Source organism: Triturus cristatus, chromosome 3_2 (genome assembly GCF_964204655.1).
Source record: "Triturus cristatus chromosome 3_2, aTriCri1.1, whole genome shotgun sequence".
Lineage (NCBI taxonomy): Eukaryota > Metazoa > Chordata > Amphibia > Caudata > Salamandridae > Triturus > Triturus cristatus.
The window spans coordinates 1169568720-1169584590 of record NC_140584.1 but is presented as its reverse complement, the minus strand read 5'-3'; the positions used below and the strand labels follow the sequence as shown (position 1 = coordinate 1169584590).

The 15871-nt window shown below is 48.3% G+C and overlaps 1 long non-coding RNA gene across 1 annotated transcript in view; it reads left to right on the top strand.

Annotated features, from left to right (window-relative positions):
- Positions 1 to 2889, top strand: part of LOC146859372 (uncharacterized) — a 98677-nt gene extending 95788 nt beyond the window's left edge. The window contains exons 3-4 of the long non-coding RNA XR_014980100.1: positions 1009 to 1278; positions 2799 to 2889. This is a non-coding gene — a long non-coding RNA (uncharacterized LOC146859372). The remainder of the gene's footprint in view (positions 1 to 1008; positions 1279 to 2798) is intronic.
- Positions 2890 to 15871: the final 12982 nt, after the last annotated feature.

The following is a 15871-nucleotide window of genomic DNA, read 5'->3' as shown; positions in this document are numbered from 1 at the left end:
GTCAGCGAGCTCCTGAACAGCATCAACACGTTTCTCCAGACCATCAACCCGCTGCTCAGTGTGAGACCAGTTATCCTCTAAGCTCAGCAAACGGGTGTTGGTTTCCTCCATATAGGGTTTGAGGGCACGGATCTCCTCAAGAAGAAGTTCCATTGAAAGAGGTGTAGATGAGTTAGTTGGAGATGGAGGATTCGCTTTCCCTCTTTTCCTAGGAGTGAAGGGAGCTGAAGATGGAATTTTAGATCCCTGTTTGGCGCCCAAACGAGTCGTAGAAGAAGAGGCGTTTTTTGTGGCCATAGAGTCACTGAGAGCTTCATCTGTAGTTTCTGGTAAAATAGTAAAAGGGTTGAAGTCCTCTAAAGAGGTACCAGCAGGTTGCGGCACCTCTTTACGACTGGTCCGAGATGACGCCATACTCGTTAGACGCAGAGATGTTGGCAACGGCCTCAAAGGAGTCAGACCCGGAGGGTATTGTAACACAAAGCAAGCTTGCAGAAGTGTGAAGTCTTGACAGAACAGTTTTTAACCCACAAAACCAGAATCAGACGTGGAGCCAGATAACTTGAAGTAAATAACTAGCACAGCTGCAATGATCAAATACGAAGACCCAAGCGCATCATAACACAGGAAATCAGTGAGGTCATAGAAAAATTCTGATTAGGTAGTCATTTCAGGCGAAAATACGCAACTTCTGAGGTAAAATAGTAGGGAATGTGAAAAACGCCTGAAAAATGAAAACAAAATGGCGGCCGTGAGCGCATTTCAGTCGTTTTGAGGAGAAAAAGTTGTTAGAAGCTCACCAAATGGTGGGAAAGATATTGTGTTGCATCAGGATACACTTCCGACGTTGATAAAAGCACTTTCCGCGCTCCGAAAAGGAGCGAAAATATCCTGGAGAGGGTGAACTGTGTCACGGCACTGCGGAGCTCCCGAAATCGGCGGCCATCACCGAAGACGCCGAAGCCACGCCCCCGTATTAATGCACTTTTAACTTTGTCATCCTCACAGGTTGATGCTCACCAGAAGTAGGAGATATGGCTGACCATCGCCCGGGCAGTTCATTTGGTGGGGGTCGACAAGCGCCGGATCCGCAACTGCCAGAAGAGGTGGCAGGACCTTCGGGCTGGACCCGGAGGATCGCAAGAGTCCAGCTGAAGCTGTCACCTCCTCGCAGGAGGGGCGGACACCGAACCCTGACCCCCCACATGCTCCGGATACTGGCGGTGGTCTTCCCGGACCTGGATATGCAGCTGAAGGCCAGACAGCAGCAAGGAGGGGGTAAGTCCATGCCTAATCTGTGTACTATGTCTGACATGCTAATTGCAGTATTTTTGCCTGGTCACACTTCCACATTACGTAGGTCTTGTAGTCCAATACTCAGGTCCCTCAACTGTGTGATGCACCCTCCTCATCTGTTCCACAGGTGTGGCCCCTACAGTCTGTTGCTTGTGTCACTAGGGCACTGTGTCCCTGCAGTCAGATATGCTTCAGCTTCCGGACAGCATCTGTTCCCGTCACTCTGTTGTGTGTTTCATGGGTGGGTCAATTGTTGACCCAATGCCTGGGATCTGACATGTGATCTGTGTGTGCCCTTCATATATGTTCCAATTGCTGGTCTGACTCGCCACATGTGGCTGGGGTATTTCAAACAAAATCATGCAGCAGGGAACTCCAATGTGTGGGCCTCAGGAGTATGTATATAAAGTATGTCACACTTGCTTAGCCACCTGACTACTGTCCAGGGCCAAACACTGTTTCACGTAGACCTGGGCAGTCATGCCTACTCAAGGGCATCTACAAATACTCTGTTATCCTACTCCTGTGTATCAACTTACAGGTTGTGCTTAGTGACATGTGCCTTCAGGTGTCTGCCACTGTGTCATTATGGTGTGGCTTCCTGTTACGTACAACTGGGGTGTCCATGATTTTGAGGGTCAGCAGGACATCTGAGATGTGACTGTGAGAGACAAGACCTGTGTGACATATAGGTGTGTGATCATCTGACAGCGCACAATGGTGTATGCAACTGTGTACTTCAGGCAGCTGGGTTACATGCACAGCAGACTGTGATGTGCTAATGTACAGGGAGTTGTGTTCGCAGAGACTCATATGTCTGATTTGCATGATGTGGGGTCTTCTGGGTCCTGGATATGTTGTTTGCAGGGGATGGGCAAGTGCACTTGTCATCTGCAGAGTTTGCTTTACCCCTGAGCTATGATTGCATACTGTTGTTGTCTGGATGCCCTGCCCCTGTGACAGGAGACAGTGTTGACTGACTTTCCAGGCATGCTAGTGCCATGGCATTTAACTTGCTATGAGTTATCCTGCATTGTGTTCAAGTGTGCACCATGCACCCCAGTGTGGCATTGACTATCAGGACATGAGAAAATCATAGTGTGTGTTGCTGGCATGCTTCACAAGCATTTGAAATGAGTCTCTGCCCATCCCTTCATCCGGACACCTGTACTGAGTCAGTGGCAAGAGATGTGCTGTGTGTATAGTGACATACTCCTACATGTTCACTTGAATGTCCAACAAATGTGTGGGTGGTGCATGTCGGCACATTGGGGTATTAGCATCCGACATGCAACAGACATATGGGTGCAAGTCAAGGAGGGATATGTGTGCCATGGTTTAAGTTGAGAATGACAATTGGCTTATTCTAAACAGTGTTGGCACTTTGAGCAGTGTTCATCTGATGATGCCAAGCCTTGCCCTGTGATGTGATGTACTCACTGTGGTGTGTGCAGTCAGTGCAGGTGACTGATGTTGTTCTCTTTCTTCCTATTTCTATCCAGATACATCCACGGCCACAGGAGGGGACAGCTCCACGGAGGAGGCACAGAGCCTGACAGGGACAGGAAAGGAGTCGGGGTGACCCAGTGGCACGAAGGGCGAATAGAGCCACACCGAGGAATCGTCAGCACCATCCACCCCAGCTGAGAGCCACAGCAGCTCAGAGGATGACTTCTTTGTGGAGGCGGGTGTCAGCAGCCACCAAACGCCAGCTAGTGAGACTGTCCCCGCCACCGCCACCACCACCACCATCACCACCCTCCCATCGGCTCCCATCCCAGAGGTCCGCGGAGGCTCCCGTGTTCGGGAGCATGTCTCCTTTGTGCCAGGCACCGCACCCCCTGCACCTGTGTCCACTGCTGCCCTGAGTGAGGAGTCGGTGGACTTACTCTGTCTGCCCTACAGAGGACCAATCAGTCCATGGCCTCCTCCATGATGGCAGCAGTGTCCCTCCTCCAACAGTCCTGCACCCCTCCTACCCTTGCACCACCCACGATTCCTAGCACCCTACCTGTACCAAGCACACACACACACCTGCACATTCTCACAAAGCCACAGACACGGGCAGCACACAAACACCCAAACCAAGGGCTAGACGTGCACACAAGCAAGCGCAGGGGACTGATACCACACTCACAGGGGCTGGTTTGCAGACACACACACAGTCATCCACAACCACTCCGCAGTCCTCCGAAACCTCTCCCTCCCAGCCCCCTTCCCTTGCCTCACCTGCAACCCCATCTCCACAGAAGCTCTTGCTCTGTGACCTTGGCCTCTTCCCCACCGACCCAGCAGATCCATCTTACAAGGGGAAGAGCAAGTCCCCACACACAGAGGGGAGTGCCCCTCACACCCAGACACCCTCCTCCAGGCGCAGTGAGACTGAGGCCCCCACCCGCAAATCCCCACGGAGCCAGAAGAGCAAGACCTCACCGCCGCCACGCAACTCCAAGGCAAAGTCTCCGTCCTCCATCCCCCAGGCCACCACTCCAGAGGTTCCCCCACCACACCCTGCCCCGGGTTCCCCCACCCACAGATACACCATTCCCAAAATGCTGAGGCCTTCCCCCCCCTTACCACTTGCTCCTCCACACCCGGTCAGACGGTTAGTGCCACTGATGTGGGGACCGTGTCCCCCCCCCTTCTGTCCTGCCGACCTCACCTGCACCCCATTCCGCTAACATGGATTTAGGCACTGCAGTGGAGTCCACGACCACCCCGTCTGACTTGGGCACTGCAGTGGGGACCCAATCCACTCCATCTGACCTGCCCACTGAAGTTTTGCCGGCACCCACCCTATCTGATTTGTGCCCCACAGTTGTGATTGCACCAACCACTTCAGTCAGTTCCACTGCAGTTGCAAGTGACTCTCCTGCATCCACCACCCCTTCACTGCCTCCTTCTGCTGCGCCCTGATACTGTCCCTGCGGTGCCTGGCCTGCCCCCATGTATGCCCCTCCGAGGGGATGTCCCCTGTCCTTACCAGTGCAGCCAAGCAATGTGTGACAGTTGTCACTCAAGTTCACTCCTTGTCATTTGATAATGGACTGGCCATTGGCCTTTTGTTTGAACGGACATTTACATTTTCATATGCTGAATAAAGCTTATTTCTTTATCCTTGTGAACTTGGTTTAGCTGTACATTAGGTTGATGATGTTTAGCATGCCCTTGCACCTGTAACGCTTGGTTTCCAATGTTGAATACTGAGGTGTTGATGTGAGGTACTCCATGTGGTCCATGAGATATATATCCTAGTCTGGTCGGGATCCATGTCATCCTTTGCAGCTAACTGGGTGTGTCATGATCAACAATTTGTGGACATCTCTGTGGACATTTCACTTGCATGGTCACATCTGTTGTTTGCACCCATGCACATATGATGTGCTTCCCATTGTCCAATTTGTCTATTTCCCTGACTTTGGGTGCATCTCCACTGGATCTACAGGTGTGGGCATCATTGGTATAGGAGCAACTGGGTCCTCTGTGTAACTTGCTGTACATATTTGTTGAGTATGTGCAGATGACTTAGGGGAGACTCACGTACCCAGGCTGTTGTGACCAGAGCCTTCATTGTGTGGTAACTGATGGCTGACTGACCAAGTGTTCTGCTGACATGAGTGAGACGTGCTGTGACTAAGTTTGGCACAGCTGGGCTTCCACAGGAGTTGGGTCCCCTCAGGCTATGTCACGGATGTGTTGTTCCGTGACATAGCCTGGTCCCATGGTGTGTGTTGTGTGACCATGTGTGTGTGTCCACATCCCTTTTCATTCACAGGCAGTGTTCCCATGATATGTTCCTGTTGTTTATGCTTGCTGAGTGGTACTGTGTTCATCCCACTACTTTGCCATGGGCTACCAGATGTGTGGGTGCATGACACACTACTGTTAATTGGTGTTTCATCATTGGGATTTTTCAGTTCTGAGTTGTGGTGATGTTGTCAGACGCAGATGGGACACAGTCAGGGGTCCCCCAGGCACTTGTTAGTTCGCAATATCATGTAGTTGTCCCTAGGTGATACCTTTCAGTGATTGAGACATGTGTGTGTGTGTGTGACTGCTCCCGCTTGTCTGGTTCAGGGCTGCAATGTTAGCAGGTGTCAGCATGTGTGCCTTGTGGTTCTCCTTGGCTTCTGCATTGTCCTGGGACTGTGGGAGGTATTCTGAAGGTTACGTGAGATTTGACATCATGGCCAGGTACCGCATACTGTACAGTATGTCTGTCATTCACCAGGGTTGTGAACTGTCCTTGTGTGATGAGTCTGTGCACCTTAGTTCCTCCCAACATTCCTGTGTTTGTCATGGGTGCGTGTGCAATGTCACCTGTCCATGTGAGCTTCACAGATGCACATTGGTGCAGTTCAGGGTGTGTGGTGTTGAGGGTGGACTGATGTAAATTTTGCATGGATGGGCCCCTATCTCCCATTTGTCCATGGATGACGGGCCATGCTGAGTGATTTGTGTTTGTGTAGATGTGATGTACGTTTGTGGCAGAGGACACATGTCTGATTTTCACAGTTTGTAAGACATCTACCTTTGTCATCACAGTGGAGGTGTCATGCATACTTGTGTCACCCCAATGACTGGTCCCTGGGGGTGGTGCTGTTGTGTGTCAGTCTCTTGCTGTGTTTTAGTTTGTGTTCCTTCCAGCTTGTGTCCCATGTGTCTGTTGTGCTCCCTCTCATCTCACAATGCCTGATTGCCCACTAAGGGTGTCACAATGATGGTTTACTTTTGTATGGCACTGTGTCCACATCTGTGTCACTGTGGTCCAGCCCCCCTCATGTGTTGTGTAGTTGCCTGGGGATACTGAGACACACACACACACGTTGTGTCAGATGTGCAGTGTGAGGTTGCCTGTGTGTGTATCGTACTGACGACTCTGAGGATCATTTGCCCTCCACAAATCTGTCAGTCCCAGCGCTGTTGTAAATTCCTCCAAAGGGCTCTCTGCCTCCAGGGCCGATCACCTTGGACAGTCTGTCTATCGCTGGGTCCATGACTGAGTTCATGTCACCCCCCAGAATCAGTGTTCCGACGGGCATTCCGAGTATAATATCTCCCCCCATGCTGCAGTTTTAATACTTCCAGGGTTGTGAGACAACAGGAAGTTAACATCCAACCTTTGAACTGTCCTTAGTTGACCCTCATTGACGAAGTGCAGTAAGGTTAAGACTACAGTAGGCACTGTTCCTTCATCGTCTACCACACTGGGTTCTTTGAGGTGAGAGGTGGGTGAGCCCTTGAAAGACCAAGCCTGGCTACAGCCAGATGCCTGGCTGTGGCTCGGCTTGCGGTCTCCTTGAACCCGCGAGCCCAACACGAGCTGAGCCCGACCCCTCCCTCTTAGTAATACGCTGTCAGAGGTTGTGTCCCAACCTGGACGCATTGTTTATTGGCATCTCTGACCAATAGACAATACCTTGGTGTTTCTTAGAGTTTTAACACAGTGTTGGTTACAAAGGCTTTGAAAACCATCCCTGTTACAACTGTCAAAGAACACCAACAACAACACGTTGTCTATTGGTCAGAGACGCACTGTTCTTCACCAATAGAAGTGCCTGTGGGTTGGTGTTGCCTAAAGTTTCAGCACAGTGTAGATTGTCACAGGCTGTGACACTTTGCCTATTGGGAAGGTGGAGTGCACCTCCCACTGCTTGAGGGGTAAACAGACACCTCTGCACCTCTAATGAATACAAATGTGCAGTTACTGAGGTGGCAATTTTTTTTAGGCTTGTTAATGGAGGGCACCCATGTTATGTTTTGTTTTAGTCATCTAGTGCCTATAAATGGAGTATTTTACACATCTTTTGTTCCCCTGCCTGATCTCAGCGCATGCAAGGAGCTGTAAGAGGGGTTCATTTTGAAAGTTGAACCTGGTGCCCACTACACTATGTCGTCATGAAACCCACCCGCTAGGGAAGCGCCAGGCACAGGAGGGGGAAAAGGCCTGGCACCCAAGGGGTTAACAGCAGCCAATCAAAAAACAGTAAAACATTTAAACACTACAAGTCCCAAGATGCTTTGAACCACGCCTCCATAATCCACCAATTGGAATAGTCCAATGTCTACAAAATAGCGAGGCACCATTTTACTGCCTCTCTCTTTGCTGCTCCGCAGTCAAGATAAGTGCCTCGTTATTTTATGTTCTTTGGATTGCATGATATGCTTTTGATTACGGATTAATGTTTATGCTTACATGATTGTCGTCATGATCTCTTATCCCTTTGCACATTGCCCGATTTTAATTGCTGTGTCCGTATGCTTTAACTTTGGTTTTTGCTCAATACTATGCCGTGTATTGATCCCACATCCCCCCGCGGCCTTTTTCTCCCAAGCTACAGCGCGTGTTGCGCCTCCTTTACCCCCTTGTCCTCTCATCTCAACTTTGCCTGCAGCCATTGTCCGAGCGGCTGGGCTGTGGTGGGCGCGTGCTGCGCTCTTCCCCTCAGGGAGTGGCCCCTCTCAGGAGCGAGGTCGCGTAAGCTGCCCAATTGGGCTGCATATGCGTAACCTCGGGAGCCTGCACGCGCTAGTGCAGGTAGCAGTCTCCCGTCTTTGAGCTGGTGACGCCTGACCCGGGCTCGAAGAACAGGGTTCCTGAGCAGATTCCAGTGCCGGTGCCGGTACCGGGACAATTTACATATTTTCAAAATCGGACAGCATTTTTCCTCCTACACATGACTGAAAATTTGAATTTGATATAAATAGTTTTTGGAACCTCGAGCTGTTTGTTAGGATGTTATGGCCCCACCCCACTTAAGTCCTGAGGAAGCAGTCTAAGGTACCTGAGCATCTCTGGTGTAGCTCCTTTTTGCGCCTACCTTACGCCCTATATCTAAGCTGTACAGGGCTGTAATTAACTGGCTTCCCCCTGGGGATTTGAGCTAGGAAGAACCCTCTTCCATACATCATGTCTGATTATGAGGTATATGAGAAGGACCTGGCTGTTTATGGTCCACAGCATGATGAGGATTTTTATTATGACGAAAATATGGAAACCCTGATTGACTAAACCCGTGACAAGAAACTTGACAAAGCCTTGTCTTCTGCCCTCTTACCCATCTCGCAACGCCTTGATAAACTAGTAGGTAGCGACCTCTCCCCGACATGGATACTGCTGAGACATCTGAGCAACTTACCAGGCTCTACTCTAACGCCCACTAAATCCCTAAACACACACTAGAAATATAGAGCTTACTCGACATAGAAAAGCCAGACATTTGTTTCATTACTGAAACCTGGCTCCATGAGTTTGCCCTCCCTGATGTGGCAACCGCGTTCCCTCCTGATTACCATCAAACCAGACTAGACAGAAACGTCAAGAGAGGAGGCGGTATAGCAATATCAGCCAGGGCTGGACTGGAGATTACCATACTGGAGACCATTACCTTGAATGGTCCGAACTGTGTATCTTTAGAATTGAAAGACAATCCAAGGGAACCTATATAGGTACTTTAGTGTACAGACCTCCTGGCCCGAAAACCAACTTTATAAACCATCTTATTGAGACAATTGCACCACATGTACTAGCAGATGACAACTTTCTCCTCATTGGGGATTTTAATTATCACGCAGAACTTTCTTTAGACACTGACACGAGTCAACTGATCTGTAATTTGAATACACTGGGACTAGTTCAAATGCTGACGGGACACACCCATTTGGCAGGTCACACCCTTGATCTTTTGTTTACCAACACAGCCAGTGTCAAAGTGGAGTCCTCTAGCCCTCTGCTCTGGTCCGATCATAGCCTACTGAAATTTTCCCTACTAATAGTCACCACCAAAAATGATCCCAGCAGCGAGCACACGTGGAGCAGGCCTTGGCGGAAAGTCACTCCTGCCACCTTTTTGGCCCACTTTAGCCCCGCGTACTTACCATTCACTGAGAATATCAATCATGCAGCAACGGCCTTTGAGGCAGCAATCACACTGGCCCTGAACACCTTTGCTCCTCTGTCAAGGGTCAAGCTTAAGCCAAGGGTCTCACCCTGGTTTTCTGAATCACTGAAAACTGAAAAACATTCCAGCAGGAAAGCCGAACACAAAACCAAAAGCACTGAAGATTGACAAATGTATAAGCTCATCCATCGAGGTTACCTAGATAATATTAAATTAGCCAAAAAACTGTATTTTAATAATAGGATTGACAAAGCTGCCAACTCTAACAAAGAGCTCTACAAAATATTAAAGGAATTTACCAACTCACCCCCTTGTCAGCCCAGTAACCCATCTTCACAAGAATGGGTAGACACGTTGTCTACTTTTTGGAAGAAAAAATCAATATTATTCATAGTTCTTTCACGCATCATGATATAAAAAATCCTGACAATTATCCCGGCATCAACTTTAATCCTACCATTTCTCTTTTAGAAGAGTTCACTACATTTACCTTGGATGAAGTTTCAACTGCCCTGTCGAACATCAAGTCAGGCTCCTCAGTAGATCTGGTCCTACCTCGTTTCTTTTCAACCATGGCTCCCTAGCTCCTCAAGAACCTCACCGATCTATTTAACATGTCCTTAGCTCAAGCAACAGTCACTGTCAGATGGAAAGCAAGGGTTAGGCCCATTCTGAAAAACCCTTCTGCTGACCCTAAGGAACCCAGTAATTATCGCCCTATTTCTTTGCTTCATTATTTTGGAAAGGTACTCGAGTCCTTGGTCAACAAGCAGCTCACTACTCATTTGGAGAACCATGGATTGTTGGATCCTTCAGGGGTTAGGGCTGCCCATAGCACTGAAACTTCGCTGGTGGAGGTTGTCGACAATATAAGACTTGCCCAGGACAACAGGCAGTCAGCAATGCTTGTCTTGTTAGACCTGTCGGCCGCTTTCAACACCATCTCCCATAGTATTATAGAACAACGGCTCTGGGAGATGGGAGTCAGAGGATCCGCCCTAGATTGGCTATGAACTACCTAACTGATCGAACCTCCACCGTACAATTGGGCACCCTGGATTACTGTGGTCAGCTGGTAAAAATGGGAGTCCCCCAGGGATCCATCCTAAGGCCCATGCTTTTCAATCTTTACGGGACACCTTTGGCCAAAGTGATCAGGTCCTACGGGTTTGATGTAGTGCCGTATGCTGATGACACCCAGTTACTGATCACTCTTGGCCCCAACCCTACCAACACGAGGCTCCGATTCAAAATGTTATGACCCACATTGATAATTGGATGCATATCAACCACCTCCAACTCAATGGTAGTAAGACAGAGGTCATCCTTTTTGGAAAGTCACACCAATTCTGGTCAAACAAGTGGTGGCCCCAGAGCTTTGGTCCCTGTACATCTCCTAAGCCTATGGTGCGGAACCTTGGAGTGAAGATTGACAACCAGTTATCCATGAAAAACCATAAAAATCATATAACCAGTACCTTCTACGGAATAATGCGTAGCTTACGTAAAATCTTTCAATGGATTCCAATCGAATCAAGGAAACCACTTGTCCAGGGACTAATCATAAGTTGGCTCAACTACGTAAATGCCTTGTTGGCCTCCATTAATGAGGAGCTCTATTCCAGACTCCAAGTCTTGCAGAAAACTGCTGCTAGGCTGGTACTAAACCTCCCATCGAGGTCGCCATCTGCGTCCAGTCTGAAGACTCTCCACTGGCTCCCCATCAGGAAACAAATCAGTTTCAAGGTCCTCTGTCTGGTACACAAGAACATGTACGGGAATGGGCCAAGCTACTTGCCAAAAAACTCAGCTGGTATCAGCCTATTAGGACGTTTAAGTCGAATACCAAATATTTCCTTACCCATCGTAGGATCCGCAACGCAAGCAATGGCTGTATGACCTTTGACCTACCTGGCTCCTGCTCTTTGGATTATACTTCCATTACAGCTCTGCACTATCACAGACCACAAGCTGTTCCGAAGGGAATTAAAAACGTGGCTATTTGATCACCTATAACGGCCCTCTCTGTTCAATTGGCCTTCAACCCTTAAAGGAGTTTTACACTAGCGCCAGGAGACCCTTGGGTGATATGTGCGCACAATAAATCTCTTTGACTTGACTTGAATTCTCCTTCTACCCTTCCACCACTTCCAACCCTCTTCCTGCCTCAGAGCCCCCCGGCCACTCTTGGCCTCATGTTAAGATCTATACTAAAGTTACGGAAAAAGCAAGGTATCATGATTATAGTACTGACCCTACCTTCACCGTCTCTCCCTCTGCCTTCCCCGACCACGGACGCTGATACAGACTCCTCTTCCTCACAAGAGTCACAACCTCGTAACGTCCTAGGAAACACAAGTGTCCCTCTTTTCCAGTGACTCAGTCCCCTTTCACTTTTGACCCAGCTAGCATTGTTCACCCTAGATCTTCAGATTGGTCTCCAGCTGTGGTGGAATATATGCAGATTAATCTGCAAAAGAGTTTCGACAAAGAGGTCAGACCATGCCTCAGGTCAGAATGTGCCCGCCCAGAACTCCCTAACAAAACCGCTCTCACTCCTGACATAGATGCCTCTATGCAAACTTTCCTCAAGAAATACCGTAAGGATCCTAAAAAGGGAATTGATAGAGCCCTGAGAGCATGCCAGGACAAACTTTTAGATGTGTCCGGCCCTCTGGCCTAAATCCTGGAACTGGCTCTTCAAGTCCAAGAGACAGGTGCAGCAATTCACCCTGAAGTCCTTGCTGGATGGACTCAATGGGCAATTTGCCTCCTAGGCAACGCAAATTGCGAGCGTTCCTCTGAGAGGCGCAAATCTGTTCTCCTAATGATTGACCTGCAACTAGCCGAGCTGGCCTTTGCAGAACCCGGTCCCTTGGCGGAAGGCCAACTTTTCTGAGATCACTTCATCAAGGACATTGCTAAATTTCTCAAATCCTTCACATCCTTCTACAAATCTCAGTCATCACTCAAGAGAGGATTCCATCCCCTCTCTGGTAGGGCCGGTTGTGACAGAGGATGCTCGATCGGCCGCTTCAACCAGCAAGGTCCTCAACGTGGCTACAACCTCAGGTGCAGATGGTATGCGCAGTACCTGGTGCAAGATGGTTTCTATCCCACCAGATCACGAGGTTTCAAGGGCCGCTTCAACAGAGGCGTCAACAGAAGATTTCCACAACAACAACGCCCAGTCCTCAGGTACTGATTCAACCTTTTCTTCCTTCGATCTCCTTGGGGGGCAGATAGATGCATTTCAAACACAATTGGTTAAAGATCACATCAGATACATGGGTCCTGAACACTGTTCAAGGGTATCAGATAGAATTGACATCTCCATGGACCCAAAATACCCCACCTACACCTCTCCATTTTTCCCGACAAGAAGAGTCTTTTATAGACTCCGAGCTGCTAGATCTTTTGACAAAGCAGACTATTGCTGTAGGAGCTCTCCAGTCAGAAGGTTTTTGCAGCAACGTCTTCTTGGTTCAAAAGAAAGGAGGTGGTCAGAGATTAATATTAATTCTCAGAGATTTCAATCCCTTTGTGACTTACCGCCACTTCAAAATGGAAGGTATTCATCTTCCGAGAGATCTGTTACTGCAAAAGTACTGGATGGTCCGGTTAGATCTAAAAGATGCTTATCTGACAGTCCCAGTCTACGTCCCTCATCAATGTTGCCTCCAATTTCAATGGAAAGACCAGTGGTTCCGGTACCAATCCCTACCATTTGATATCTCCTCTGCCCCTTAGGTATTCACCAAACTATTGAAACCTGTGGTGACTCGATTACGAGAAATGGGAGTTTGCATAATTGTTTATCTAGACGCATGCTTCTGTTAGCACAAGATCACTCCTTGCTTCTAACAGACGTGCAATGGACTGTGTCTCCCCTACAGAACCTAGGCTTTGTGATAAATCTCAAAAATTCTATGACGACTCCCTCTCAGCAGGTAGATTTCCTGGGATTCCAGATCAATTGTGTTTCGGCCCAATTACTCCTCCCTCCAGCCAAAATAAAATCCATCAAGAGGGAAATCAAAACAACGTTGTTGAGACAGACGGTTTCTTTGAGATCCCTGGTGATGATTGTTGGCCTGCTGGCAACTTCCATCCAAGCGATCTTTCCTGGGCCACTCCACTACAGAGCGTTACAGCGTCTATAAATTCATTATCTTCAACAGAACTTCAGCTACGATCACATGATTGCCATGACACTGGAAGCGCAAGAGGAACTTCAATGGTGGCTGACCTACATGAAGGCTTGGAATGGCAAGGCCATTTTCAGAGCTTCCCCCGAAGTAGTCATCGATTCAGATGCCAGTTGTTGGGGGGCAAGATGTGGAGAATTCGCTACCGGCAGTCGTTGGTCAGCAGAGGAACTGAACCTGCACATCAACTGTCTGGAGCTGTTGGCGGGCTCTTTCGCCATCAAGTGGATCTCCCCAGTAAAGAGCAATTGTTGCATCCTCCTGTGGATGGACAATGTGTCAGCGGTGCTTTACATTAATCGTCTAGGAGGTATCTCATCTGTTAACTAATGTAGCTCAAGAGTTCTGGCACTTCTGCCTATCACGGAAGATCACGGTTCCTGAGGAATACATCTCCGGCAAAGACAACCTAGTGGTGGACTGGAATTACAGACTCCTGAGGGACTTCAGCGATTGGAAACTCCATCCTTCACTATTTCAAGAGATCATGACTATTCAAGGCCCTTGCCTCATGGATCTGTTTGCCTCTCGTCTCAATGCTCACCTTGCCCGGTTCTTCAGCAGCAGACCGGACCTGATGGCGCTGGGAACAGATGCTTTTCTTCATCCTTGGGGATCTCAGACGCATTACGTCTTTCCCACCTTTGCAATGATCCCGAGAGTGGCGGCCCAAGTCTGCCGGCAGTCAGCATTGTTGGTTTTAGTCACACCTCTTTGGAAGACACAATCCTGGTTTCCGACTCTCTTGGAGTTGTCAGTAGATCTACCCTTTTGACTTCCTGTATTTTCACAGTCACTCCTGGACCCAGTCGGGTCTCCCCATCTTCTGGCTCTGCAGGACCGAACCCTTAGGACCTTTGCTTTTGTCAATTCAAAAAACTTTCCACCTGATATCAGTGGCTACGTTAGCTCGCTGGGTTCGATGGGTCATGGCTGAAGCTGGTATAGATGTTTCTGTGTATGGTGCTCATTCTATTAGGGGCGAGATGGCGTCCAAAGCCTATGTTATGGGATCCAGGCTAGAAGATATTCTAAAAGCAGCTGATTGGTCATCTGACTCAATGTTTTTCTTTTATTACAACCCCATTGTACATGTTTCTTCTGTTGTGGTTGGTCAGCTTTGAACCAGCATAATCTGAGCCTCCGGTCCTGCCATAGAATAGAAAAATTTCCAGCATGTGCGACAAGATTTTTCGATTCTATTAAGGATACGGAGGCGAGGATTATCCCACCCGGTGGGACAGGTAAGAATGGTTCTTAACTGCCATGATGTCATATGATATATTTTACATAATTGTTTTTCCCTCAATTGATATGATAAGGTTCTTGGCTTCTATGATTTTCAAAACTTGTTTCTGATTTCAGGAATGGATTCCAAACAGAGCTGAATCTGGAGTTTCAGTGCCGGTTGGCTGGCTCTCCCAAGGATGGTGGCCTGCTGGGCTCAGCAGACCTTCATGTCTGGGACTACTTTTCAATAAAGCAGTTTTTGTTTTTTAATGTAGCCCATTTTCCTTAAGGTAAAACGGGCTGCATTAAAAAAAAAAAACTAGAAACGTTTTTGTTTCATTCTTTAAGGTCAGGCAGTGGTCCCTGGGACCACTGCCTGACCTTAAAAAAAAATGTGGGAGCCAGTCACAAAGGGGAAGGGGTCTCTTAGGGACCCCTTTCCATTTGCAACTCCATTACCACCCTCTTGAAGAGGGCAGTAATTTGCGAGTGTTTTGCGACTGAAATTGCTGTCGCAAAACATTCTTACATAGAGTAAAGACTCGCTATTAGGAAGGGACGCTCTTGGCACGCCACTTGCTAATAGCAACTCGCAATTCTCAATTAGCGAGTCGCAAATAAATTGCGACTCGCTAAATTAGGAATTGTACATGGCCCTGTAACATTTTGCATGCGCAAACAGGGTCGCAAACCCGTTTGCGCATGCAATTTAGGGTCATACATCTAGCCCTAAATGTTTTACTGTTTTTTGATTGACGCTGTTAAAGTGAGTAGTGACGATTGAGAAGCATAATCCTCGCCTCCGTGACCTTAATAGAATCTAAAATTCTTGTTGCATAAGCTGGAAAATTTTCTAGTGCGTTATGATTTTGTGCACATGCTGCTCATTAAAAGGTGAGAGGTCATGAGAGGGAAGAAGGAAGAGACTGGGAGGGAAATGGAGTGGAATGGAGGGAGATTAAGGGAAAGGATGGAACAGCAAAGACTGCATAGCTCAGCTGGGTTTCTTCCAGCATGACTGCTATTTTAATCTCCTGCAAAAACAACAATTGATGGACAGAATGCAGAACAATGTCATACATTCACCCCAGTACAGAGATCTGGGCCTAAATCCATCGTTTTTTTGCTCACCATGCCATTCCAGTTTGAACCCAGCCATATGCAAATCAGTCTTGACCCTGTGCCCCATGGGAACAGTCCAGCCCGAACTGCCAAGCCAGGTCCTCCCTGGACTGG